Source organism: Gorilla gorilla, chromosome 2, assembly GCF_029281585.2.
Source record: "Gorilla gorilla gorilla isolate KB3781 chromosome 2, NHGRI_mGorGor1-v2.1_pri, whole genome shotgun sequence".
Taxonomy (NCBI): Eukaryota; Metazoa; Chordata; class Mammalia; order Primates; family Hominidae; genus Gorilla; species Gorilla gorilla.
The window spans coordinates 186,040,609-186,065,563 of record NC_086017.1 but is presented as its reverse complement, the minus strand read 5'-3'; the positions used below and the strand labels follow the sequence as shown (position 1 = coordinate 186,065,563).

General features: G+C 35.5%; 1 protein-coding gene and 1 long non-coding RNA gene across 17 annotated transcripts in view; one reads left to right on the top strand and one right to left on the bottom strand.

Annotated features, from left to right (window-relative positions):
- The window catches only part of NAALADL2 (N-acetylated alpha-linked acidic dipeptidase like 2), a 1,364,432-nt gene that overhangs the window by 835,595 nt on the left and 503,882 nt on the right, over window positions 1–24,955 (bottom strand). The gene's annotated exons all lie outside the window — the stretch shown is intronic.
- LOC134758117 (uncharacterized) overlaps window positions 1,417–24,955 on the top strand; it is a 52,667-nt gene continuing 29,128 nt past the window's right edge. The window contains exon 1 of the long non-coding RNA XR_010133004.1: window positions 1,417–1,479. This is a non-coding gene — a long non-coding RNA (uncharacterized lncRNA). The remainder of the gene's footprint in view (window positions 1,480–24,955) is intronic.

Genomic DNA, 24,955 nt, shown 5'->3' with positions numbered 1-24,955 from the left:
TTCCCACGTTTTGGGAGGAACCCAGGAGGAGGTAATTGAATTATGGGGGCCAGTCTTTCCCCCTGCTATTCTCGTGATAGTGATTAAGTGTCACGAGATCTGATGGGTTTATCGGGCTTGCTGCTTTTGCTTCTTCCTCATTTTTCTCTTGCCACCACCATGTAAGAAATGCCTTTCACCTCCCACCATGATTCTAAGCCCTCCCCAGCCATGTGGAACTGTAAGTCCAATTAAACCTCTTTTTCTTTCCAGTCTCAGGTATGCCTTATCAGCTGCATGAATACAGACTAATACAATGCCACTCCTTTCTTATGTGTTGTGCTGATATGTATAATTTCAAATTGCCTGTGTGACTACTCCATAAATGCTTATTGATTGAACATGTGAGAAAGGGTTAATGAGACCATATAAATATGTATGATTTAGGCCACATCATAGCAGTCACTTAAATTAAGAGCCTAGTATGCTCATTAACCAATCTGAAGAACCATTAGCAACGGAAAATAAAGACAGTGAAAGATGTATTGAAGAACAACATATTACAATTAAATTAATGGGGTTTAGGGAGGATCCACTGAAGTTCCCACAGCTTCTGTCTCTTCTTTATAATGTCATGGTTCTAATTTACCTCATTTATATTAATGAATAGAGGATAGCACAACTATTAGCATGATTGAAAATTACACTAATGCTCAGTAAATCTACTTCTAATTATTATATTAATGAGAAATTGATCATCTTGGATCAGATTAACAACCTAAAGCAACTGAAATAGAGCAAAAGAGCTTTTTCTTGCTAATCCAGGTCTTTAGTCTTTTTTTATTTAATGAAACCCTGAGCAATCTACTCAGTAATGTTACATACTAATTCACTATAACCATCCATTTACATAGATTTACATAGATTATATTTTCACATGTACGTATTTTTTTGAAATAATTATTTCCAAGTGCACTAAAATGTAGTCTTGGGATTGGCTTTATGCTGTGTTAATGTTCCAGTATGAAACTGAATAATACAATCAATCTCATTCTTTATCTACCTGGTTCTAAGTCAACCTTTAAGGGTTATCTCCTCCAAAAAAAATTATTCATCTATATGGTCACTAGAATTAACCATTAAGAGACATAAATCTCACCTATTTATTTAAATATTATAACTTTCCAAAAAGCTTGAAGAGAAAGAAATGACAAAAGAACTCAAGTTGATTTTAATCAGCTCAACATCTGACTTGCTGTTTTGATCCAAGACACATGACATATTTTTCTTACCTTGATTTCAATTATGTACTTGTCCTTGATTCTATTTTATGAAGAGTATAATATGATATCAATGTGTTATGTTTAGGTCTTGTTTATTTTCTGTCTTCTGCTACTGATTGGTGTCCATGGAAACAAATCTGTAATCAATGCTAGACTCCTAGAATGCAGTGGCCTAAGACTCCACTTTGAGAGCACAATGAGGAAAAAGCCATCAAGGGTAAGATTTCAATGGTCTCCATCACAGACTTTCAATGAAGCAGGGAGAATTTTACATTATCATGGCCTCCGTATCCTGAAGGTGTTGTCCTATCTCAAAGCTGTATTTATTCTGCTCTTATTATCAAAATTTTCTTACTGTATTATGGGATTTTAGTTACAATAAATTTAAATATACAAATATCATTTCCCCAGGCTTGTCTATAGCCTAAAAGTTCATGAATTAATTCACAAAATTATTTATTGAGAGATTGCTCTGTATCAGCCTCTGTACTAGGGCTGAAATTTTAATGGTGCAGATTACAAAATATCCTCATCACTATGGGAATTCGCACTTAGTTGAGGAAATAAAAATAGAAAATATTAAAAGTAAGAGGAGCGTTACAGAAGGGAAAAAAGAGGTCCCTTGGATCTGTATAACAGGAAAGTACGCTAATCTAGGAGATCAGAAAAGACTTACCTGAGACAATGACGTTTAAGATAACATGAAGGATGGAATACCTGCTAGCAGTTTCTCCTGGATGGGAGAACTAGGTCTCTGGGAAATAAAATGAAGTTCACCACTGGATATAAATTCAAAGAAAAAGCCAAAGTAGCATAATAAAAAGAATTTGAGGCTTAGGGCCCCATAGACCTGTGTTACAGTCAGAGCCATACCAGTTCCAGGTCATATAACCTTCGGGAAATTATTTAATCTCCCTATTTTATGTGGCATAAAAGTGGAGATGATATGTATCATGTAGGAGGACTGTGAGGATTATTTTAGATGATATGGATGAATTGCTGGGCACATTAGCAGGCCCTCAAAGAATAGTAATTTTCTTTCCTTATTTAAAAACCAGTGGCCCAAAGGTCTCTTTCTTTGAGAAAATTCACAAATGAAAATTTTGGGAGCATGTTATGAAAATGCTTTCAATATAGACCGAAAGGACTTTTAAAACTAGTTAGGGCTGGGCGCAGTGGCTCACATCTGTAGTCTCAGCACTTTGGGAGGCCGAGGCGGCGGATCACGAGGTCAGGGGTTCAAGACAAGCCTGGTCAACTTGGTGAAACCCCGTCTCTAATAAAAATACAAAAATTAGCTGGGCGTGGTGGCGTGCACCTGTAATCCCAGCTACTTAGGAGGCTGAGGCAGGAGAATTGCTTAAACCTGGGAGGCAGAGGTTGCAGTGAGCTGAGATCATGTTACTACACTCCAGCCTGGGCGATAGAAAAAAAAAATAGTTAGAAAAACAGGCTGTGGAGTCATTCAAACCTGTGTCGAGTCACTTTCCAGCTACTTACTAGTTGTGTTTCCTTATTTTGTTGTATTTGAGCCTTGGCTTCCTCATCTGTAAACTGAGGATATAATAGTCTCTAGGTCACACAGTGTTGGCAGAAAATGAGATACATAAAGCCAAGTTCATGGGAGGGCTTCTGACAAATAGTAATGCTTAATAAAAGTTAGTTGTTTCAATTACTATACTGGTAGCAGAAGGAATGGTAACAATAGCAGCAGCAAGAGTAACAGACCATCTCTGGCTGTTTTCTTTGAATAACATACCCAAAGTAAGAGGTGGGAAATGAAGTTGGGAGGACAAATCATTAGATAATGCACCAAATTGAATAATTAAATATTTCTAAACAGTAGTCTACAATACTCCTATGTTTCAGATACAGTGCTTATAAAAGGTTTATGTGGTGAAGGGAGACTTAAAATAGATTTCTCAGGAAATATCAAAATTATCTATAGACAAAAGCATTTATAATTGACTGCTTCATCAGTTACATCTAAAGATGGGTAATTGTTTCTTATGTCAGTATGTCAGCTGTGTATTGCTGCATAACAACCACCCCAAGACTTGGTGGTTTAAACAACAACCATTTTATTTGTTCACAATTCTGTGGGTTTAGGTGGGCTGTGCTAAAAAAGGAGGCTTCTCTGCTTATCTTTCTTGGGGTCAGTGATGTGTTCACAGTTATCTGATTGTTCAATTAGTGCTAGATTGTCCAAGGTTGCCTCAATCACATGGTACTGGCTGTCAGCATGTCCCCTTTCTCTCTTTACACAGCCTCTCACCCTTAAGGAAAGTAACCTAGGTTTCTTTAGAGTTTGTGATCTCAGGGAAGCAAGAAAATGAGAACAAAGCTGCAAGCTCTCTTTAGGCCTAGGCTCAGAACTTCTGAAATAGCATTACTGCCACATTCCATTGGTCAAGGCAAGTCACAGGGCCAGCCCAAATTATGGAGGTAGAGAAACAGACTGTACCTCTTGAGAGAGGAGCAACAAAGTCAAATTGCAAATGAGAGTACATACAGAGTTAAGTGGGATTTCTAAAATAAATTCCTTTTTTCTTTTTTTTTTTTTTTGTAATCCACCACATATAGCTGGCTCATATTCCATACACTTTCACAGTAATGGCACTATCTAAATTTTATTGCCACATGCAACTTAATCTTACTTCATTTATGCTTATCCTATTGCATATAATATATGAAACAAACGGTCAAATAACTCTATCTCAGTAGATCTTTACTTTTACTCTGCATCAGAATCATCAGAGAGCTTTAAAAAAGGGACCACTATTACCTGCTACTCAGGCACTCCGATTTATTAGACATATAGTCCAGTTATTACTTGATTTTTGAAGAAGGTCTCCAGTTGATACTAACAGATATGGTTGTGAATTATTGTTCAAATAGCACTATTGTCTATCTTATCCTAGTTCTTTTTAAATATAAACATTAGTGGACTTAAGAAGCTTTTTCCTATACTTTCTGTGATAACACTTATTGTTTTATTTTTTCCACCCTTATGTCACTTATTTTTCTTCCTGGGGGAATCTCTTACTCTATCCTGAAAGTTTTTTCCAGGGATTCAGATAGTCTCAATTTCTCTAACCCTATACCTACAATCAATACTTGATAACAAACCAATCTATGATTTCATTGCTAATGATTCCCAAATTTTGATCCCCAGTCTAGAACTCAGACCTCAAACTTAAACATTCCAGTTGCCTACTGGACATCTACAAATGTATGTTACTTGGGTATGTCAAATTTCATGTGTATTAAGCTGGACTTCTCTGTCTCTTCATCTTGTTTCTTCCTTTCCTATTCTCTGTTACCGCCATCTAACAATCACATAAGTGAAAAATCTGTTTGTCACTCTAGATATCTCCCTATCACTTTATCCTTACATCGAAGTCAAGAGATTTACTTTCCTTATATCTCTCATACCCATCAGCTCACTTCTCTTCCTATTGCTAATGCTTTGGGACCACTAACACATTTTGCCACAGACACAACCTCCTTGCTGGTCTCTGTGAATCTGGTAATGCCTTATTCCAATAGGTTTCCATACAACCTCCAGAATAACCATTCCAAAATACAAAACAGATCATGTGAATGCACCATGGAAAATATTTTGTGGTTTGCCATCATTGGGGATGTAGCCTATGGCCATATTATGACAGGCCGAGGGAGAAAATCTAAGTGCTTGGCCTTCAAGATCAAGGAGAAACAAAGTTTTTGACCTAGAGCTTAATTTATGCAGAAAAGTGTTTTAAGAAAATTGATGTGGCAGTAGTAGGGGAAACCTGAGGAAAGGAAGACCAGTGGGGTAACTATTATAATAATTCAGGCACATGGTAATAATGATCTGGTCTAAGATAGTCATAATCTTATAAATGTGCTGACTGGATTCACTTATATTTAAGATCATGAATCTCAAATGGGCACTCACAAAAGCCAGACAATCCTACTTAACTTCCAAAGCAAGTTCATTGTCCTACTCTCCAAGGTAACCCATAGTTCTTACTTCCTCTATCATCAAATCCCCAGGACCCCTCTCCTTGCCTCTCCTTCTCTACTGCTATTCTCACCTAATATTTTCCAGGGAAAATAGACCATACTGTAAAAATTACCCCAACTTCCCTCCGTAAAAATTCCCACTCTATGTGACTGTGTACCCACCATTCTCTAACTTCCTCTGATTTCTCTGAAAGACACACTCACTGCTTCTTTCTTTTTATATAGATCCTTTCCCATACCAAGCCTCCTTGAGGACTTCCATGTCCTCTTTCTCTTCTTCATGTTGTTTTTTTTCCTTCATGTAAGCACAAAATATGCCTAAATATTGTCTTTAAAAAATATTTCATTGTATATCTAATTTCAATTAACTTCTCATCTCTCTGCTACCCTTATCAAAAAAATTCTCACAATACTTGCATATATTTGAAATCTTTACACTTCACCACTGAAGTAGTGGCTTAAAATATGTTAACAGATTATTTGACACTCACTTCAAAAGGTGGGAACTCATTTTCCATAGAAATCCCCTTAGTGACATAATGTTAATGAATAGAATAGGAGAGAAGTGACAGTACGTAACTTCTGAGAATAAGTCATCAAAAGCATCACAGTCTATCCTCATTTGACTTTGATTTCTTGCTTTGTAGGAAAAGCTGCTTCCCTGTTGGTACCAGCACTGTGGAAAGGCTTAGGTGCAAGGAATTGTGGCCTCCCACCAATGGCCAGTGAGGAACTGAGATCTCCAGGCAATAGCCTTGTGACTAAGCCATCTTACAAGAGAATCATTCAGGCCCATGCAACCTTTAGGTGACTGCAGCCCCACCCACTGTCCTAACTGCTACCTCATGAGAGACCCTGAGCTAGAACCAGCCAACTAAATTAGAATTTCTAATTTTTAGGAATAATGAGAAAATAAATGTTTGCTCTTTTTAAGCCACTACATTTTTTTTTGATGTAGCAATACATAAGTAATACAACCACCTCCTCCCATTTTCATTTCAGCTCAATCCAACTAGATATTTTCAATTATCATGTCAATAAAATTATATATATAAATTACATATATACATATATATATACACACACACACAAATATATATAAATTGTTTAATACCTGTTAAGCACATAGAACAGTATCTGTCCCTGAGAGGTGCTATGTTATTAAAATTACTATTACTACTATTATTACAAGCAGCAGGAAGAATATATGAGCCACTGAGGACTGCCATCTTGTAAAACCCAGTAGTTAATTGTCTGTTCTTGTTTTCTTTACCTCTGACAGTACCAGATATAAGTAGCTATTCCCTTCTTATTGAAAGACATTTTTCCTTTAGGCTTCTAGATATCATCCTCCCTTATAGTCTTTTTCATGGACTATTCTGCTCTGCAAGACCTCTAAATATTGAAATGTCCATGAATCTGTCCTCTGTTCTCCTCTCTTTTTTATTTATACAAACTCCATAGGTGATTTTATCCAATATCAGGGCTTCATATATCATTATTATTCTATATTCTAAATCTTTATCTTCTGTCCTGATCTCTCCCATAGGCTCTAGTCATATTCATTTCCTTCTCAACATTCCCATGTAGATATCTGTTAGGCTTCTTAAATTTAGCATGTCCAAAGAACTCTTGATTGCCTGTATACTTTAATTTTATCACTCCTGCCACTAAAATGTAAGCTCTATGAATAGAGACAGTTTTCCATACCAGCACTAGGTAAAGGGGGTTATGTGCTTTAAATGGTGCCAGGCAAATAAGTACATTAGAAATTTTTGTAAATGAATAACTATTTCATTACATGTGAAGAAAGAAAGGTTGAATCATTTAAAACATCTTGAAAAATATAAATATTTTAAAAATCTCATTTTAAAGTCTCATACAGGTAGGTTTTTTTTTCCCAAAAGATTTAATAACGTGAAAAAGTATGGAGAAATAAATTATTATGGTACATTCCATGCTTAGATTCCTTATGATAATTTTGACCTTCAACATTATTTATATTGTCAGAAAATGCAACAAATGATTATCTTCTTTCTTCATGTAAATAATTGAAAAATTATGATCAAATAATATTTTCCTGTCATTGTTAAGATTTCTACCAAACTTAGCAGTCCCTAACAGTATCTATATTTGAAAGAAAAATTTACAAACCACTGCATTTTCTAAACATGATTTTAAGGGTCTTTTTCAGTTGTCTAACATTTTGTTGAGCTCGTAATATGTGCCAAGTACTACACATACACTGTGATATCAAAATAAATAATACTTAATTCTCACCAGTGCAGAAAACCATGGCGGACACAGGCATGAAACCAATCATCACAACGCCGTGTGAAACTTGAAGTCATGTACATGGGGATGAAGATGATAGGTCAACAAAGTCTGGGGATATTCCGCAGAGTCACAGTATTTCTAAAAATAGTCTAGTTACTATAAGGTTTTCCCCAAAAGAGTGAAACATGCATCCAATCCGTCATAATTTTTCAGTGTTTTTCTACTTTTCCCCCATTTCCTGTCTTGATAAAACATTCAGACAATCTACAATATTCACATTTTTTATGCCAATATCCATGATACAATTTCTTATTTTTTTAAAATAACCACAGGTATCATGTTACTAAAGTATTTATAGTAATCCTATAAAAGTTTACCATGAATTATTCTTCACAGTCATCCATTGTACCTTTTTAAAAATATCTGTTACATGAAGCACACCAAGTTTTCTAATATCTTCAGTTGTTTTGTTCAGTATCAGTGATTCAAGCCAGATATGTTAAGCTTGGTATCACCAGAGCCATCTAATCAGAATGTATAGTTGACCTCCCATATCTGCAGGCCCTGCATTTATGGATTCAAACGACAGCAGATAAAAAATAATTGGACGCATAAAATAAAAAGTAACAAGGCCACAATGAAAAATAATACAAATCAAACATATAGTGTGCCAACTATTTACATAGCATTTACACTGTATTAGGTAATATATGTATTCTAGAGGTAAAGTATACAGGAAGATATGTGTAGGTTATATGCAAATATAATGCCATTTTATATAAGGAAATATAGCATTAGTAGATTTTGGTATCAGCAAGGGATCCTGAAAAAAATCTCCCACAGATACAGAGGGACAACTGTATTTGTCCAAGGAAAACTTTTCTCTTAGCCGACTTAGCAATGAAACAAACACCCTTCAGATCATTTCACTTTTGACTATTGAGCATCAAGTCCCTCATAATCGAGATAACAAGTTTCAGCTCCCAGTTTAACAGACAGAAGGCAATTATCTCTCTAAGGTAAGAGTCCATCCTCGGTACCCTTCTTCTCAGCTAATGCATCCCACTCCTTCACCTTTCTTTAACTTTTGTGCACCAGTGACTTATATCACAACTCTCTTCTGCCTTTGATTATGTATGGTCCACTTGTGAAACTTCACTAATTTGAAATTATACACAAGAGCAAACTTTTCACAGTTAAGTCTAAACTGCAGACTTAAAAATATACATATATATATATGTCATAGTCACTATGACAATGAATGCCATTAATACTTTGATGTTAATACAGCTGAAAAGAGTGACTTAAATACAATGTAGGAATCTATGAACAACTTAGCTGGGTGGTTCTGATTCAGGATAGCCTGTGATGTTTCAGTCAGCCTATTGGCTGAGGCTGCCATCATCTGAAGGCTTGACTGTGGCCCTAGTATCTGCACAGCACCTGGCTGTTGGAAAGAGATCTCACTAAATGGCTCTCTCCATAGGGCTACTCATGACATGGCTATTGGCTTCCCACACAATGAATTATCCAAGAGAGAAATGAAGAGAGGTAGAGAGTGAGAGTAGAAATCCAAGACAAAATCTTCATGGTCTTTTGTAACCTAATATCAGAAGTGACATGCCATCACACATTACACAGACCAACCCTGCTACAGTGTTGCAGGGGAGTAGACAAAGGTCTAAATACCAAAAGGCAGGATTACTGGGACCAAATTGGAGTCTGGTTACATCAGAGTTGCTGTGAGAATGAGATGAGTTAATATCTGTAAAACATGTAGAACCATGTCTGTCTCATAACAAATGTTATATAAGTTTAACATATGTATCTTTCTCGTTATCATCGGCTATAGAGTCAGGATGTAATTATATAACTGTGAGATGGGACACGAGCCTGCCAGACATCTTCTACTCCCCTCAAATGGCTAATAATACACAAGACTATAATCCTAGTAGTGCCGCTAATTATGAGACTTGAGCATGCTATTTAATCTCTTTTCCCCTCAGTTTCCTCATCTTGAAGATAAGGTACTTGAATTAAAATAAAATCTACACTATCTCCTCTAGTTCAAAGATCCAATGATTCAATCATTTTTTCCTTCCCCTGCCCAGTGTTTTATAAATTAATTTAAACAAGAAAAATACACGTTCCCCATCTCACTCAAAACTTTGAATCAAATTATTAACTTACTATTTTCAGAACTCCCTTGAAATTCTTGCTTTTAAGATTTTTTTTAGCAATATTATAAAGAATCAAGATTGTATTCGGAATTTTGTATAGATAAAGTATATATATCTTACATAGAAATCTAAGTTAAAATGATTTTCTCAACCAGGTGTGGGTGGTGGCTCACATCTGTAATCCCAGTGCGCTTTGGAAGGTCAAGGTGGGAGGATCACTTGAAGACAGAAGTATGAGACCAGTCTGGGCAACATAGTGAGACCTTATCTCTACAAACAATGAAAAAAATCATTGTATTATTATATATTTTATTAATATTATATATCATTATGTTATATATTATATTAATATTATTTAATGATATATATAATATATATGATATATTTAATATATATATATTTTTTAGAAACAAGGTCTTGTTCTGTAGCCCACTCTGGAGTGGAGTGGCATGATCATAGCTCAATGCAGTTTCAACCTCCTGGGCTCAAGCAACCCTCCTGCTTCAGCCTCTTAAGTAGCTGGAACTATATGCAGGCACAGTGACACACAGCAAATTTTTTTGTGTTTGTATACTAAAATGCATACTTATGAAACTGAAACACATGGTAACCTAGAGCATTTGATTTTACTCTTTTAAAAGGCAAGTCCTTCTATCTAGATTAGTTGGAAGTACTTATAATACCCTGCACTGGTTTTCAGAAAATCCATTAAGTATTTTAGAAAAAGTAGCTTTTGGAATAAAATAGTGTTTTATTTCTCAATACCATCAAAGATTTTGTTTCCAAACTTCTGCCTATACACAGGCTATTATATTATCCCAAAAATGCTATTGATATCTAGATGAAGGGGTAAAGCAGAGAACACATTCTATTGGCACATTTTCTTATAATTAGATAGTCCCAGATTATTAGTAGGGTAATAATTCTAGATAAACACTCAAATCTCAATTGCTTCTTATTCACAGTAAGTCCAAGATGAATGTTCTTGATTAAAGAGCAGCTTTTTCTCCAAATGGTGATTGACATTCCATTGCCAGAACTCAGTCATACGGTCACACTTAATACCAGGAAAACTGGAAATTATATTCTAGAAAGTGTTTCCAGAAAAAGGACAGAGTTGTTTATCAACTATAATATTTTCTATACTAATTCTGACATACCCAATAATAGAGCTAAAAAGAACTTTAACAATCTTCTAAACACCTAATTTTATAGATGAGGATGATGATGACTGGAATAGTTTAGCACCTTATTAAAGTCAACAATAAGGTTAATGTAGAATCTGGACTTTACCACTTATTGCCTGATAGTAAGGCCAGTTCATGCCATTTCTAATAGAGCTTGTTAAAACAGCTTTTGCTACTCCAAAGCATTAACTACGGAGTCTGCAGCCAACTTTGCCCCCGCAAGACTCCCATCATCATATCAGCAGACCTAAAGTCTATTGCCAGCTGGCCAGGAAACTCACTTAGAGTGAACAGGACCTTTAAGGGACAATTAACTTTAAGAATTTGATACTTTCATATAAGATAAGGACAAATCTTGTCAAAAGCAATGGATGTCAACTCATAAATAAAATAGCACAAGATACTGCTAACAAATCTAAGTGATTGCCTTGCCTATTAAAATGACATAATCTAACTAGAAGATGAGTACTTAAGCCTGTATTCAGTTAAGTCACTTGGATAAAAGGCATTACTTTGGGCATGTGATAACTGAAATTTAGACTCTTCATTCTCAATGCTTATGCAACCTTACTTTGCCTAGAGATAAGAAATTACTATTTCCCATGCAATAGATACACTTCCAGAAAAACATGTTAATCTTTGCAATTTCTTTGTTTTTCCCAGATCATCATTTAATGAACACATTCACTGTGCATACTTTAGAATCTTTCCCAGGGACCTCACTGATTCCCCTATGTATTGTGCTCAGCAATCTTGTTAAGTTTTGTGAACTCACCGCACTAGTGCCCCTCTGTGATATAAGTCCTCAGAACAATCACCAATTGTATGTTTCCAGAGCCTGTGGGCAGCAGGCAGCACAATGGCACAAAGTACCTGTTTTGCCAACAAAATAATAATCTCCAAGATTAGGGTCTATTTTTCCTTGATTTTAAGGTATGAACAATTCCTATTTTCAGGTTGCCTATACTCTGACATAGCCCCGTGAATAGTTATCCAACAGTTTACCAGTAACATCATGTCAGCTGAGTCCCTAAGAGTGCCAAACAAACATATGCTACCACAAAAGCAGTTGAAAATTGGCCTGGTTTTTACAAACTAAAACTTGCAGCATTCTAATGTCTCTAAGTACACTACCATAAAACAATGTTTAAGGAACTGTTGTCACAGTTACTCTCAAAGCAGATGTCCACCAAATTCATTTCACAATTTCCTGAATTAGACTTCTCCAGCATCAAAACACCAATAGAAATCTGTTGTGTTAAACTTCAAGAGAACATGCCAACACTTCGGAAATAATTACTTTTTGAATGATAGTTATTACATAAACAATAGATTGCACAGCTAAGTGCTTATAAATGCCTCATAAAACAAACCTAATATAAGCAATCATATTATCTACAAGCAACAACAGATATAATTAAATTTATTATGACTGTACAAGATAGTCTTTTCCAACTTCGCACTGATTGAATGTAAGCAGTCTAAATATAGAAAGAATTCATCAAGAATTAAAATTTATCACAAATTCAACAAATGTATTAACCTATTTGTAATGTAAGAAGAAAAAATGAAAACAATGTTATGCAAATGTGGCAGTTTTGCTATTTCAACTACATAACTCTTCTTGTGCTGGCACTTATTTCACGTAGAAGATTCACAAAGAAAAACTAAAACAGAGATTTGAACTGCACATGTAATCAGTTATTGAATCACTCCACTTAAAATTCAATTTCAATAACTATTGGAGTAATAGAGTATAAACCCTTGGGGATGGATAAAAGTGGTGATGTAACAAACACTGGACTCTCTGGGGAAACAGATTTTATCTTATTATCTGTGCTTCCCATTCCTGACACTTTGGACCACCTACCTGATCTTTTTTCCACTTGGAGACAAAGCCACTCTTTCAATATCTTCATTTACTTATTCAATAAATAGCTATTGGGCATCTAATATAGTCTAAGCATGCTATTACATTTTAGGAATACAAATAGAAATATGGTAAGTTCCCTGCCATATTATATATATAATTGATTATATATATAAATTGATTAGGCAAAGATAGACTTGTAAATAAATAATTATAATACAGGAATAAAGAAACTGAAAAAAGAAAAGTCTGGATATTGTTCAATGCTTAAACAGAAAGCAAGCTGTCAGTTCCTTCCGGAGGAGAGGATGGACTATGTTATGGTGAAAGGTCACATGGAAGAGGCGATGCATAGGATGAGTATGTGTTTTTTATCTGTCAGAGAAAGAAAAGATGTCCCAGAGAAAGGAAACTACATTAACAAACTACATTGGCAATGGGGAAAAATGAGTTTGCCAAGGATGATGCAGAGTTTGCAAGTTGAGGCAGGAATTAATTAGACAAAAATGGAATCCTGGTCTTCCTGTTTAGCTCATCCTTCCCGTCTGACCTAATTTAGACACACTGAGCTTCAAAGCTTCTTTATTCAATTCATTGAACTATCTTATTCTCTTGAAAACAGCCAGTAGAATGAACTATGAATCTGTCATCTCTGAGAGTTAATATGCTATTCATTTAAAGATTCTATTCCAAGCCTAAAAATAAATCAAAGAGGCAAATATTACACTGGTCAATGGAATGTTTCTTGGAATGAACTCAACAACTACAAAAAAAAAAAATTTCTCCTACCACAGTTTAAAACTTTTTCTATTGGGTCTTCCTTCTCAGCCTCTAGAAGCTATCTGGGATATACCCCCACAGCTTAGGTTGCTTTGGAATTGTATAACCAGCTCTTTTTAAGTATTAATAACAAAAATACTACTCAAAATCCAATCTAATCAAAATCAAAACAGGTATCTCATATCTCACAAATGATAACAAGCTTGTCACCTTTCTGTAGTTCAGGCCTGGCCTAGGCTAACTAGCCTGCAGTGAGGAAGAAGGGCTTGATTTGTTCTTTTACTCCGATTCTCCTTTCTTCCTTCTGACTCATTGTGCTGTCTCCCTTTCTTGCAGCAGGGAGGTGAGAAAAAGAATGAGAAAAGGCAGATGCAGTTCTCTCCTGGCTGTCAAGGAAGTCTCGGGATTGCTTTCGAGCCCTGTTAGTAGGCCCAGATGCTTAGAATGAGGAAAAAATGCTTGTCGCCTTTTGTTATCAGTTCTGGGGACTAAATTGACTCTATCAGCGAACAAAAAAAATAAGCATCCCTTGTAGCTTGTATGTACCATAACAGAACAGGGAGACCCACAGCAGAGTGACTAAAGCTACAGACAGAAGGAAAGTAAAAGCGGTGAGTACTGATAGAGAAAGCTACATCCCTGAAAAGGAGGAGAATGGCTTGTGTCCAGGAAAAAAAGGTTTAAGTTCTCTTTCATCATTTCCTTCAGTTATAGAGACTTGCTGCAAAATACTGTTCTGTTTCTCCTTTGTAATCCTCATTAGAAACTTCTTCTGTTATGCACCTATGCCTGCTGACGCTCCTCTCATCCCACATTCTTGTTACAATCTCCAGTGCAAAAGGACCTCCACTCCATCATCTTGATCTAACCTCACTGTGTCTCCCCATTCCACCCTTCTCCAGAACTGGCAGGCCCAAAGAAGTGTTTTTAGATCCTCCAAGAGATAGAGTCAGCTAGTCCATTTATCTATGGATTATACATAAAGCCTAATGGCTAATATTAATTGAGTACTTATATGTGGCAGGCAACTTGTTATGTGATTTATAGGAGTTTTTAACTTTATCTCACTAAACCCTATATATGTACTTTTATTTTTATTATTTTATAGGAGATAAAAGTGAGGCCCATAGGGGCTAAATAAATTGCCCATGTCCAACGATGAAAGAAGCAGAACCTAGAAAGTCTACAGGACTCTGCCTCTCATAGATAAATATTTGTTTCATCCAATGACAATATTCCTTTATCTTTTTTAGACATCATTCTGCCAAATAAAAACCAAATTGTCAACATCACCTATTATGCTTACTTTAGTGAGTCCATAAGAGACTACAAGATTACCATGACAAAATTACTTCTAATCGTGGAAAGAAAATGAGATCTGCAAATTTATCCTAGTTATTTCCTGGCTGTTGAGTGCTGTCTATCCAGTTGTGATCTTCTGCAACTGAGTTCACGTGACTCCCTTTAAACTGCTAAGAGGTTTGAAGAAAGTGATCCCAGCAGGGTTTAGAAATTAACAACCTAGTGTTTTTGTTTTCCATATCATATTTTGTGAATATCATCACTGGGCAATAATCTCCAAGAAACTGATTGACTTAAGCGAAATTACAAAAGAGAGTATTTAAACCAATCCAATAAGATTGGCACCAACACCCGGAATAACTGGAACAAATCACAAGTTTTCAAAGTGTGGTTTCTTAAACAGTATCACTAGTAGTCATCTGGGAAAATTTCTGAGCAATCCAAATTCAGGGGCCCCACCCCAGCGAGGCCTAATAAATCAGACACTCTGTTGGTAGAGCCTGATCATCTGTCTTTTAAAAAGTCCTCCAGGTGATTCTAATCTTCACTAAAGTTATAAAAACACTGTACAAAACAAATGAACTATTACCTATGGGGGCAACCTGCTGCAGAAGCCAGTAGCCTCAGGCTCTGATATCTCCATTTGTCTTTAGTTAACTTTAATACTATTTAATCCTTTGTCTACATACCACTCCCTCTAGCAAAGATATGTGTGAGTCACCAGACAAGCATTGTTCTGCCAGTGTCTCTATTTGAGAGGTATCATCATTTGTGATAATCTTTAAGTAAATTCCTGCTCCTTATTAGCTGATCATTAAGTAAATTCTTCTTAGATCCTAAAACCTTTCACTGCTTTCCAAAATTTAAGGAAAAACTTGAAGAGAATATCCAAACAGGTATTTGTTGTTTTAAAACACTGAGATGCCCTAAGGAACCCCAGAAAATCAGTCTGTGAAACTTCTCTGAACTTATTTTATTTTGCACTGAATGTGAAAGAAATTGTTTTTAAAATAACTATGGAAATTGGTAGAATCTCCTGATATGGTACACTTGCCAACTTTGAAAATGCGTCGTGAATTATATTTGTAGTTGTATTTCAAGAAAAGTTTATGTATAAATAGAAGACGATGCCGTAACTGATGGCCTGTGGAGGCCGTAATTTTTCATTGTACCATTTTCATTACTTGGATAGCCATTTCAATCTTTCTTGGAGTAAGAAAAAAATGTTTTCAATTACATTTCCTAAAGGTAATGAATTTTACTCTTTGAGTTACATTTTAGATTCATGAAGCATTTTTGTAAGGAGACTTTAAAAAATAATATATTGTTGTTAACGGATGTAGAAATTTCAGAAATCTACACTAACCACAATTAAAACTGCAAATTCAATGAATTATCCAGAAGATGCGTGCCCTAGCTCTTAAGTTAGAGAACCTTTAATTACATGTATGAATGTTTTATGAACTTCTCTTACAAGGTCTTTTAGCCAGCATAGGTTCTCCTGACAGAAGAATAACAGCAAACCTCTCAGGTCATCGAATGTTCCCATTCCCATTTGACTAGGCTACTCTCCATGTTCACATTATTTAACATTCTCTATTGTGTTGTTGGATCTGCATTTTAATGGTCCTTAAATTCCATTCAGAAGATTGTTTACTGAGTATACCAAATTATATCCCATTGGACCAAAAGAACAAAAATACCAGCAAATATGTCTCACTATAAACACATACAATAAACTCTTTTATCTAACTTTGGCCAAAGTGTTAGCATCCAAATGGCTCTACCTCCTCAACAATTTTATTCTTTTTCATAGGATATCCTGAGGTTTATTTCCCTGTATTATCTAAATGTACCTAAGTCTCACTGTCAGTCTACAAAATGGAGTTTTGTCAATCACCATATAATGCACCCTCAATGCAGTACAGTTTTCATTTAATAACTTAATTTTTATGCAAATTTAACCTTTAATGGAGCTACAAACAGTTGCATTCAAGTAACATCTGCATAACATTTCTCAGATGGTTTAAATGTAAAAGGGGTGGAATTTTTTTAGAAATTAAAATACCCCAAACATTTGATGGCAGGCTCAGTAAAATTCTCCAGTGAGCTTATTGATTTGTTTTGTCAGTATTGAAGTTGCCTGATTAGGGCAGTGGGCTTGATCCCCTTCAGTGGATGTGCCAGAAGGAATATTGCAAATAGGACCATCACTAATGGGGTCAAATCCTCAGGTAGAACATACCAAAGTCATACCTAAATAGACTCCACGGAACAGTGGCATTAAAATGTACCTGAAAGTTTTTCTGTTAAACACATTATATTAGAGAGTAAAAGGCTTACTTATTTAGCTTCAAGTGCCTTAATTTCCCTGAAATCTAGCCACTGAGGACAGAGAACGGAGTGTATGTCATGTGTGTTTCTGTATGTGTTTGGTTTTAGATGAGAAAAAAAAACAATTAAAAAGTGATTAATTCCATTAGAAACAATAGAAATATGGAGTAGTCACGCACCTCCTTTCTTGCTGTTCTGAGAGTCATGTGGTAACCTGCTCTGGGGAAAAGCTTGCAACAGAGTGTGGCACACAGTAGACACTTGATAAACGTTTCCTGAATTATATGAATGTCTAGTCAGCCATAGCATAGCCCAAGGGAACAGACACCGTTCATCAACTATCTGTGTATATATTCATGGCTGCATCCTCCCACTCTACCTACCCAGCCAAATTTATTGTTATTGTTTCATATTATACAAAGGAGGCAACAATGACTTCCATCAAAATATCTGTAAGGGGACACCATGAAAACATATCTTAAATATCCACCTCCTGGGATTTTTTTGAACTCCATAAGAGCAGGGATTTTGTTTTGTTTACTGGTGTAGTCTAGTGCCTAGGACTATGCCTGACACGTAGTAGGTATTTACTAATGATTTACTGGAAGGAAGGGGAAAGAGGAGGGGAGGGGAGGGGAGGGGAGGGGAGGGGAGGGGAGGGGAGGGGAGGGGAGGGGAGGGGAGGCAAGAAAGATTGGGTCCTAAATAACCTGGTTTTTGCTTCCTGAATAAAATGGTTTTAACCAGGAGCCCATGTAGCAAAGCAGTTGAGGTTATAAGTTCTGAAACAAGACCTCATTTTAAACTTGCCTTTTATGCTTATTAACCATATGACTTGGGCACATTTCTAGACCTTTCTGTGCCTCAATTTCTTCTTCTGTAAACCTGGGATTCTTATAATAATAGTAACTTCCCACAGAGTTGTTGTAAGGATTAAATGTGAAAATATATTTAGCAGCCCTCAAAGAATATTGCCTCCTACCATTATCCTATCACTAATTTCCCCTAAGGAGATAGCTCATTTCTAATATGATGTATAATCTACCATCCTCACTGGGACACTACTGCGAGTGAAAGAGGAGGGCACTAAAATGATCAAAAATATTCAATTGACCTACAAGTGTAAATGCAGGGACAGTACCCAGCAATCAGTGACATATGGTTGCCCTACTCATCATCCAAACCTAATATCATGCAGGCTTCCTTATACCCAGATATAAATCCATCTTTAGTACAGACTGTTATCACTTTTAAAAGCAACACCATAGACTCCAATTTAGTACATTAATTTCCGTGGGTTACAAACACAACCACGTCAGCCATCTCCTTAAGTGTCTTCCCATTACCATGTTTCAGTCCAATATTCCCCTCTATTATCTGTGCCTGTCTGCCTTCCTCAATAGACTGAGGTCATGGTCCATTTTCTAGTAGTGTGTGGCTTACAGTAAAAGTAATCACAATAGATGTGCATACTGAACTCAATATTTAGGACCAAACACCCCTGGCTTTCTTCTTTATTCAATTATCTCTGAGGTTATAGGAAAATTGCTATCACAGGCAAATCCTGTCTAAAGTGGGGAAAATCAGCAATTGATTTGAGCTGCAGTCTGAGAATTATATAATTAGGCCAGAATGCTTAATGTTAAAAGAGTCATGAAGGGGAATAGAGATTCATCTGTGAGACAAATATGTATTGGATACTTACTAAGTGCTGAGTGCTGAAGATTAAAATATAAGACAACCTACTTTAAGTGTCATAGAGAAAATTAGTGCAATGTAAGATGATAAGAACTATGTTAGAAAGATGAACAGATTACCATAGTGGTATCACAAATTAGGATCTGATGGGTCTGGAGATTTAGTTGTACCAAAGATGTAGTATGTAGCAAATAAAATTTTACAGAACAAGTGTTTGATCTTTGGCCTTGGAAATGAATAAGAGTTTGCCTAATGAATTAGACAGGGGAAGGCAACAGAGATAAGAGAAAAAGCATGTTCAGAGGCATAGAGTAACACGAAATTATCTTAGGTTTAGAAAACTGAAGAGTTTGGTATGCTTGGAATAAAGGGTTTGATATAGGGGAATAATAACAGATCAAGGCTATAAATCAATGTTGAATAATACAGGACATCACTAGTGGTTTTAAGGAAAGAGAAATTACGGCAGTAAGAACAGAGTGGGGGTAATAATAGAAAAATAACATTTAGCCAGCAAGTATTTGTAAAATATTTTGAAGTATTTTTCTAGACATATTGCAGGAAGGATGATGCAACACAAAGTTATATTGATTACAACATTTAAAGTTGAAGGCGTCTATCGACAAGTAAAAAGAATATAAAAGCACTTAAGCACAACTTTTGTTTTATTACCTGAACTCTTTATATTAACTTTACCTAAACATATATTGCCTCACCATCTACTATCAATTAAAATTAAAAAGATTTAGAGAAAGGAGGGAAGGAGAACACAGATTAGGATCAGCATAAAATACCCTTTCAAGCATAACTTCTCTATACTTTGGGGATAATAAATTCACTCCGCCTATTTTCTCTTTTTTTGATCATTTTAGTTGAGTCATATCTGTCAGCATATTGGTTCATAATGTGAGCTTGCAGGTTCTTTCTTACCATATCATTTAGAAGGCTGTCCCTAGTTTGCTGTTCTAATGGAAAAAGCTAATGATTTAGTCTTGCCTCCTGAGAATTACATTCACGTCTCAACTTAACATGACTCATGAAGGTATTTTTACTACACTTACATCTCAACTTAACATGACTCATGAAGGTATTATTCCAAATATGAAGTATGGAATACTTTCTAACTAAAATAGGGTTGTATCGGTCTTCATTGCAGGAAATGATGTAATTTGAAATTAAGCATTATTCTCTTTTTATGTAAAATTATTTTTCTTTATTACAGAAATACAAATGTGAAAAATACAGATTGGCATGTTTGCTAATGACACCAGCACATCCTTCTGTCCTTTATCTTTTTCTCTGTCCTTCCATCCTTTATCTAAAGAGACAAGTAGAGAGGAAAAGAGATAAATAGCTAGATACATAGATGAATAAAGAGATAGATATAAACATACAAATGTTAATAGCTATTTGATTCAAATGAAATTAAATTACAAATTATTTTGTAAGCTCCTTAATTTTCAGTTTGACCATATTTCTATTTTATTATTTTTGTAAAATGCTACTTTTATGATGCTAAGTATGTCATATTACGAATATAATTTGTTTGACTAGCCTTTTATAGTGGCATGCTAAAATTGTTTCAAATTATTGACAATTAAAACAAAGTTGTGCACAACCTTACTATTTGGGGGAATAATTTTCTAGGATGACTATTTTAAAAAAGGCTTTGAACTCTTCAAGAACACCATATATAGCTCAAAAACATTTCAAAAGTATCAAAGCCCAGATTTAAAAAGGATCCTAGCTTTTTTAGAAAAATAGTGCTCACTTAATTATCAACTCATTGTTTTTTAGCTATGACACAAAATCTACTGTGATGAATAGAATCATGTATATGTATGTTTTACACAGCAAAGTATAACAATGAAAATCAGTGCATTGGTCAAATTAGTCAAACCAAGCATATTTCCAAGGATTTGTGGACAACCAAAATTTGTGATTCTCAAGATATACCAGGTATTATAAAACTTTTGGGAACTCTTCAGAGATGCAGATTCCCAAAATCTACTCCCCACTCTCACTTCATATTCAGTAGGTTTGTAGAATCCTTGGTAAAACCAAGGACTCTACACTTTCATCAAGTATGTTAAGATCTGGGGGCGACCAAAGCTTCTCTGTAAAGGGACAGATAGCAGATATTTTAAACTTTGGTATTCTCTGTCTCTTATTTTTATTTTGTTGTCATTGATTGTTTTTTGTACTCCTTTAAAAATACGAAACCAATACTTAGCAAACCGGGTCATAAAAAACTGACCAGGCTGGATTTGACCTATTGGCTGTAGTTTGCTTAGACCTGCCCTCAATGGTTCCAATGCAAATAGACAATGGATAACAATCTTGAGAACTGCTGCTCAAGACCAGTGCACAAAAAGGAGCACAGAAAATCTGGGAATGGATAGTTATCTCAATATGCTGTTATTTGGCACATATTAGTATTACTCTTGCTCCACACTTCTTCTTCCGAATAGCAATGAAGACATATTCTGTTGTTGGATGTTTAGCTACTGTAGCTCAGGGTAACTTTGTTTGTTTTCTTTGGCCATGTCTTAAAAGGACAGAACACTGATCATTTCTCTACAGTGAATTGTAAGATTATACTATCATTCCTTTGTAAAGGGCACAGTGCAATGGTGTTCCGTGTTTATAGTATGGCTCATTTGTGATGTTGGTCCTGGTCCAAATTCTGAGGTTGCAGATGGAACTAAAGTTAATGTAGTGTGAAATATATTAAAAGCCAATAATAGCTGATTACTGAATTTGTTGTTTTTTTTTACACCAATATAAAAAATTATATTTTTCAATGATGGCTGCAACAACATCCCCCATTACACTGTGTGACTTTGACATTCTACCTACTAAGAGATGGTATCAGGGACAACCCTCCCCACCCCTTGGAACTGGGCAGGCTTGCAACCATGGCAGAAGTGATATTATGTGACTTTCGAGGCTAGGTCGTAACAGGTAAAATAGATTCCAATTGGCTTTCTGGGGACACTTGCATCTGAAACCCTACTGGGTGTTGTGAGAAAGCCCATTTGAAGGGCTATGGGTAAGAGCTATGGCCTGAATGTTTATGTTTCCCCCAAATTCCTATGCTGAAATAATCACCCCCAGGGTGATGGTAGTAGGAGGTAGGACCTTTGGGGAATGATTAGGTCAAGAGGGTGGGATCTTTGGGAGATGATTAGGTCAAGAGGGTAGAGAATTCATAAAAGCAATTTGTGTCTTTATAAAAGAAGCACCAGAGAGACCCCTTTCTCTTCTGCCATGTGAGGCTAGAGTGAGAAGACAACTGTGTATGAGGAAGTGGGCCTTCACCAGACATCAAATTCACTAGCACCTTGATCTTGGACTTCCCTGCCTCCAGAATTGTGAGAAATAAAATTTCTGTTGTTTATAAGTCATCCAGTCTATCATATTTTCTTATAGCAGCCTGAAAGAACTAAGACAGTAAGTGTTTCAACTGACAGTCCAGATGAGGACTCAGTCTAAAACCAACATCAATGGACAAATACATCAGTGCAGACGGCCCCAGATGATTCCAGCCCCCAGTTTTTGAGTCACCACAGCCATCAAATCTTCCCAGAAGAGACCCCTGACATCATGGAAGAAAGAAAAGCCATCTTTATTGTTCTGTGTCCAAATTCCTATCCCATAGAAGCCATGAAAGATAATAAAATGACTGTGTTGTGACACTCAGTTTTAGGAAGATTGGTTAAGTAGTAATAGTCACAATAAAGTACCAGACAAAAGTTATCCTTAGTGACATCTGATAAATTTAACATTCATAAAAAAATAAATTCTTGCCAGGCGTGGTGGCTCACGCCTGTAATCCCAGCACTTTGAGAGGCCGAGGCGGGCGGATCACCTGAGGTCAGGAGTTCAAGACCAGCCTGGTCAACATGGTGAAGCCCCGTCTCTACTAAAATTACAAAAATTAGCCAGGCTTGGTGGCACACGCCTACAGTCCCAGCTACTAGGGAGGCTGAGGCAAGAGAATTGCTTGAACCCGGGAGGTGGAAGTTGCAGTGAGCGGAGATCACGCCAATGCACTCCAGTCTGGGCGACAGAGCAAGACTCCGTCTCAAAAATAAATAAATAAATAAGTTCTATATGGGCCTCCATGAATATATTTATGTGTAAGAATGCCCTAATGACATTTCAGGAAACATTTTGTATTTTAAAGAATTAAATTTAGTTACAGGTTTAACTGGCAAAAATTAACAATATGTCAAGTTTCATGTCAAAGGTGTTACATGTCTAATTAAATATAATTATATAAAATGTTAAAAATAGCAGTTCATAACTATATTTACATCTATGTAGGTACACAGCAAAATTAAAAATTTACATCTATGTAGGTATACAGCAAAATTAAATATTAGTTACTAAAATGGCAGCAAGTTTACCAAAATAAAATATATTTGTTATTAGAAAATAAAGTTCAGTGCAAGTCTTTGAAATAATAATTATAATAATTTAGACACCACTGACAACAGAATATGTACATACAGAGGAATGTGTGCACATATGTGTATGTGTGTGTATATGTGTGAGTATATGTGTGTGTGTGTGTCTGTATATATATCACTATTCATGTGGATTTTTTTTTAAAACCTGTATACTAGAAGTCCAAAGAAAATAAAATAAAAGATTTCTTAAAAGTTATCAGTGTTTTTTTTCCAAGAATAATAAATTTATAGAGAAGAACTATTAGCATCATTCCTAAATTCCATTTTCACTGGGAGTCTCACATTCTTCTTATGTCTTGAAAAGAATAGTACTTTCCAGGGAATTTTTAAAAATTCAAATGACAATACTACCATTCCTAACCATGGTCAGCACTTAAGGAAGGAACTGTTAATCTTAGAAAAAGGTCATATTCAGATTATGCCTATAAATTTGATCAAAGTGAAACCATAAAACAGCAATCTTCAGCTCTGCTTTTCCAGGAAGGCTTATAAATTTTCCTTTGCAAGGGTTGGGATAACTGAACATGTAATCTTGTGCAAAAAAGAAAAAAACAAAAAACAAACAAACAAAAAAACCCACTCGTGTTGCATTTGAAAGAAGACAATGCTGAGAGTTGCTTTTAACCTACAACCTGACCAGAATAACTATAATATAGAAAAATCAGTATCATGTGGCAGCGAAATTATACATTTGACCCTCCTAGAGATAAACGCACTATAGATAAGTTATGATGCTCTAACTGAGCACAACGCAATTAAGCACAGTTATATGTCAAGGATTTTATATGGCTTTGAGCTGAGGTGAAGGGTTACTAAGTGACGGTTCTAGCTTCACAACTTTTGAATGTTTATTTTTGTTAGCAAGTAGAAGATTCCTTTATTAAGTCTGTGAGCTACAGTAGCAAAGCAACTGCCTAAGAAATATTCATGTGTTCAATATAAATGAATATAAAATAGAAATATTCATATGTTCAATATAAATGAATATAAGAATTGCAAGAGAGTATGCAGAGTTTTCATTGTGTATTTAAACATGTTAGAACTGTCAGAGACCTAAGTATACTCCTAATTGATCTTCCTACTTCACATCTACCTTTCCACATTCTTTTTCTCCTTTCTTCCCTCCCTTTCTCTTTTCCTCCCTCCTTTCTTCATAATACACTTCCAACTTCCTTCACTCTTTATTATTTTGTGAAAACAGAATCACAAAAATGTTTCAACTATGTATAAATAAAAATGATTAATAAAAGAAAATACATTCAGAACTTACTTGATACTATAACATGCACTGTTCTAAGTGACTTTAAAAGTATTGCCTCATATAATTCTCAAAGTAATCCTATATGAGATAGGTGACATCATATTCCCTGTTTAACTAAAAGAAAACAGAATGACATAAACATTACACTTTGGCCAAAGTTATACAACTAGGAAAACAGGATTCAAGTCTAGGTAGCGTGACTCCAAAATCTGCCATCTTTACCATAGATTCTATTACTGAATTTTTGTCAAATACTTTATTTACACTAGACCAAACATACATTGGCCTAATGTAAATAAAGACCTAATGTATATTATATTT